This window comes from Frankliniella occidentalis, unplaced genomic scaffold (genome assembly GCF_000697945.3).
Source record: "Frankliniella occidentalis isolate FOCC.00 unplaced genomic scaffold, Focc_3.1 Scaffold4, whole genome shotgun sequence".
NCBI lineage: Eukaryota > Metazoa > Arthropoda > Insecta > Thysanoptera > Thripidae > Frankliniella > Frankliniella occidentalis.
The window spans coordinates 2,395,442-2,400,753 of record NW_026267134.1 but is presented as its reverse complement, the minus strand read 5'-3'; positions in this window follow the sequence as shown (position 1 = coordinate 2,400,753).

Below are 5,312 nucleotides of genomic sequence, written 5' to 3'. Positions count from 1 at the left end.
CGCACGCACACTAACCGTGCGTCATATTGGGCCGGCCCGGCGGCGAGGACACATACAAGAGCGTGTGCAAGTTGGCGTGTGTCAAAGGAATATGACCTGGGCGCTCACATGGGCTGGGCACGGTATGTCGGGGTCGGGTCGGGTCTGGTCGGGTCGGCGACGCGGCGGCGACACGGGCCCCGCCGAGGAGGAGAAGCTGGAGCAGAAGCAGGTCGCGGCGAACGTTTTCCATACGCTTCTCTCCTCCAGCGGGCCGGACGTAACGTCATGGACTCTTTTGCCGGGCGGGCCGAAGAGAGTGCGAGAGAGTCGGAGCGTTATGGCTCCTACCTCCTGTGCCTCTCTCTCTGTGTATTTCTCTACTCCGGTCCAGTACCCCGGCCGTCTGTCACGCGCGTGACGCGCACGTGACGAGCACGCGGTACGAGCGGCGTGACAAGGAGGACGAGTGACGGGAAGTCACGTCCCAAGGGGAAATAGGCTTGAACTTCGGTGTACATTTCCTTGAACTTCGGCGAACTTCGGTGAACTTCGAGAACTTCGGTGAACTTCGCGGAACTTCGACCGAAGTTCGCGCACTTCGACCTGGTCAAGTGATATGAAAGCAAAATTCTTCCTCTGTAATCTTTGTAATTCGGGCCGTAGATACCTGCTTTGAGTAAGCTCGAGATTCGCTTATTGTAAGCACTCAAAACTGCTAAGTGCAGCCGTAAATATGTACTAAAATATTTTGAACTTCAATGAACTTCTAAGATTTATTTTGATCTTCGCGGAACTTCGACATTTATTTTGAACTTCGGGGAACTTCGACATTTATTTTGAACTTCGAGGAACTTCGACGCTTATTTTGTACTTCCGTGAACTTCGATGGATTTCGGTGAACTTCGGAGAATTTCAGTGAACTTTGATAAAATTTTACAAAGCGAACTTCAGTGAACTTCGGCCGAACTTCAGTGAACTTCGGCCGAACTTCAGTGAACTTCGGCCGAAGTTCATGAACTTCGACTTCGGGTGTACAAATTTTTGGAGCCTATTTCCCCTTGTCACGTCCCGTGCCGTGACGCGGCCTCGTCACCTGGGGGAGGGCGCGGGGCGCCAGGGCGCCGGGCGCCGGGGCGTCGGGACGCCCTGCCGCTGCAAATGACCCGGCACACCCCGGCAGACTCACTGCCGAGAGCCTTTGCGACGCCTGGTCGTGCCACACCGCTGTTCACTCCCCGCGGTACCAACTCGGCTCCAGCTCAGCACCGCTCAGCACAGCACTACTCAGCACCGCTCAGCACCGCTCAGCACCCGCTCCCCGGCCCCGCGCCGGGCGCACACCGACAGAACCTCCACCGGCACCGCCGCCGCACCTCCTCGGAGCGCAAATACCTCATTTAAAGTTTAAATGGAGGGCATTAGGCTCGTCCGATGTGTCAGCCCTCGAGCCGCGCCCCGCTCTGCTGCAGCCCCTCAATGAAGGGAGGGGCTGTCCGTGAAAGGCGTGTTGCAGCAGAGGAGGTCCGTCACGGTAAGGCACGAGAGGAGCGTTGGAGGAAGCTGGAAGTCGACCCTCTTGTACCGCAGGGACCATCCATAGAGCCTCACGGGTGGGCAGGCGCGGATTAAGGAAGAGCGGGAGAGAAGGTGAGGGGGTTGAATCTCTCGTTTCTGTCGAGACGCGCTTGGAAGATAGGCAATTATTTGCTGTACAAAACCTCAACATACAGGCAACCCGCAAGGTGCTTCGCCCTCCGTGCCAGTCGGAACTGATCACTAGTGGCCTATAGGCCTACTTTCCAGTCAGATACGATTTCTAGAAATGTTTGGCTCACGCGTCGCACAACAAGAGACTATCTTTGTTCCGTGACCAAATACATAGAGAAAATTTAATCCATAATTTTGTTTTCAAAATTCGCGCTGTAGAGGGGGGGGGGGGGGGAAGTTGCCGGTGATCCTCTTTTCGCGCCTGGTCAGCGCATCCCCTCTGCCTAACCTCGTCTCGCCCGGCGCTGCCGTGGGGGAGGGGGCGCGGAGGCGGGAGACGGTGGTGGGGGAAAGAGCGAGGTTTGGCGCCCCTTAGGGGGGTGCGGCGGGGCGTGGCGGGGCGTGGCAGGGCGGAGAGGGTCGCACAGAACAATAAGAGGCCTGATGACCGTGGCGGTGAATGACGACGGCCCGGCGGGGAGGCCGCGGTCAAGAGGGAGGGGGCGTGTGGTATGAGGGGGTAATTGGACAATGACACCGCCGTGTGCGTGGGGGCGCGACCTGGAGTGGGGATTTCAAGAAATCCTGGCTGCCCGAGAAGGAACGGGAAATAATATACGTCCTCCAGGACCTCCAGGCCAGGCACGAGGAGGAAAAGGGGGGGGGGGTGCCACTCGTCTGACCCGCGCTTTTTGATTACGATTCCTTCTCGGAAAGGTTGTTTGTTATGAAGAATTTCGAACTCGCGCGCTCACCGCTGCTGATGCCGAGGCTCGCGGGGGTAAGAAAGAAGTATAGAGGGTGCGTCATTTTGCACCCCCCCCCCTCCCCATTGCACCCCATACCACCACACTCACTACCCCCTCCCCGGGAGGCCAGCGGAGGAGCGGCGCAGCAGCACACAGCGCAGGCCGACCCGAATGCCTCGGATATTTATCTCGTCCGTTTGGCGGAGAAACTTTTCTGGGCAGCCTAGCAGCATCGGACTGTGGAGCTGTTGGAGCTGTGGCGGCGTGGCGTGGCGGGGTGCGGGGGTGTTTTGTTTGGTTTGGTTTGTGTGCGGGCGCTGCTGCGTGGGGCGGGGCCGGGCGGGGCGGGGCTGCCTGTGGTCGCGTATACAGGTGAGCCCGGCGGGGCGGATACCGTGTCAGCCCCAGTTCCGTCACACCGTCACCGCCGCCAACGTCGCAGCAACAACAACCGTCACCGTGACACGGCGCGCACAACAACGAGATTCTCATTCGATTAAGCTCCCCGGCGGCCGGGCCTCTAGCTTCCTATGTTTCCATCCGCAGCCCCAGCAACAGCTTTTCTGAACTGCTTTACACCAATGCCACGTGTATAAATAATTAACCGAATCCACTGAAACTCGAAGAGGAAGATCGCAAAAACGAGAAGGAAAAAAACACACTTGGAATGGGCCGATTATTAATCTGGTTGTGCGAATGAGCAGCATCGTTATTACATTTATTTTTTCCGTCGGTTATTATCCCCGAGGCAGCCACACGGAGGGGGCGCGCGCCTCCCTGACAGGCCTCTTATTGAACGCTTCGGACGGCACGTGATTTTGACAGTGCACCGCGGGGCGCCTGGGAGGCCCGGGCATGAGGGGCGCGGGGGGCACACCCCTCGGCCCTCCTCAGTGCAGCCCTCATCAGTGCCGCCAGCCCATGAGCCTTACCCGCGAGCCTTGTGCTCCACGCCGGCCGAGGGCTGCGGCCCGGTTCACCCTAGCGTAGCGGCAACGGCAGCCAATTCAATAGGCCAGATGAAAAAAAATGGCAGCATCAAAATAATTTGTTTGCTAATTTTTTTTTTCCCCTTGGCGCATCTAGGAGCTCCTCCTCAATGCTCCTCCTTACCGTCCGCTCCCCGCTTCGCTCCCCCCGCGGTTGGCTGATGAGGTTTCGCGTGCGGATGTGTACAGCTAATGGCGGCAGGCTCCGGCCCCACGTCTCCCATTCCGCGAATATCCCTCATGGGGCCCTGAGGGGCCGTGAGCTCTGGCCGTGCCGTGCCCAGCGCCGTGGAGCTGGAGCCCGCGCCCCGCCGCGAGGCTGAGGCGCGGCGTCCTGACCTGGCCGCCTCGGCGTACAGGGGTACGCGTGAACTCGCCCTACCCCACGGACGCCGCACGGCTAGCAGGTTGAGTTTCCTACTCTTCTTTCTTTGAATTGCACCGTCGCGGTTTTTAGAGATGCGGCTTAATAACGCAACGATGGAGGCGAAAAGCATCAGAGTACATGAATACGCACGTGCGTATATTCATTCGTAAGTAGTATTCTCAGACTAAAGAGTGCGGGGATTCTCTTGAAAGGAAAGAAGTAATGTCGACCTGAAGCTTTCACTGACTTTCACTATTTTCAGCGTTTTTGCAGACGAAAGCAAACAGCAAAGAGAGAAAACAACAGCAATACAGAAGAACACGTATATCAGAGTAGGGCAATGCGGTCTATATTTACACGAGTTTCTTTCTATACATAATTTTGTTTTCGGTCTCTCTCGATGCCGGCAACAATAATTGCGCTCGGCGGGTCGTGTTACACGGTGCGTGCGTGCGTGCGCGCGCGCGCGCCGGTTACCTCGCCTCGACCTTGTTGGTGTCGAAGCCGCCGTTTTTATTTTCCTGCGCTCGCGGCTCTGCTGCTGATAAATGTATCGCGCGCCGAAAGAGTTGTGACCCCCTCGCGGTGCGCTGGGGGGGGCACGCACCTGTTGTAATTACGTCAGGCGAAACTCAACAACAAAGTCGGCGCGGGCTGATAACCCGGCCAACCCCACGGCGGTGGCTGGTCATGGTCGAGCCTGCGCCGATAAAGTCTCTTTGGCCCCCCTTCCCTTCACCCCTTTCCTCCGCCTTGCAACCCTCTCCATGCCTCTCCATACCTTTCTCCCTGTGTGTGTGTGTGTGTGTCTCTCTCTCTCTCTCTCGCCCACTCTCACAGTCTCACAGTCCCTCTCTCTCCCCCTCTCTCGATGAGGCTTGTGAAAGCCAAGCTGCCACTGCTGCTCTGTAGCTTGTCCACACACACATGCACAATGCAGTTAATCATACTTTAACAGCCTCACGAGTTGATGTTATTTTTCACGCACTGTGCAGGAAGGCCTTTCCCCAGGCCTTTCCTCTCCAGGAAGTCTCTCTCACTCTCTCTTGCATTCGCTGCGTGTCGTCCCTTGACGGCTGTCCCGCCTGCCCGCGTCGAGGGGGTGAGGATACACATTCCAATCTGAATCTGAATACGCCGTCTGCCGCTCGGTCTGCTCGTCCTGCTGATGCTGGTGGTCCTGTGGTGGTTGCGGCGTCGTCGTGGAGAGGCAGAGAGGCGCGCGCGAGAGCGAGAGAGCCAGGGCAGGAGAGAGCGAGGGAGTGAGCGAGGGAGACAGATAGATAGAGGGAAAGAGGTGCGGCGGTGATCGAGCGTCGACGTCGCCGGGCCTCTCGCTCTCTGGCCGAGAAGAAGTCATTCCGATTGCCGGAACGCCGGAATTTAATTTAAACGCCATGTTCTCAGCCTCGTCTCGACCAGCGGCGGCAGGAGAGCCGAGCAATCCAGAGAAAAGGGGGGGCAGAGGGAGGTGGGAGAAAGGGGGGGCGTCCTGTGGTCAGACGTGCGGGGCCGCAA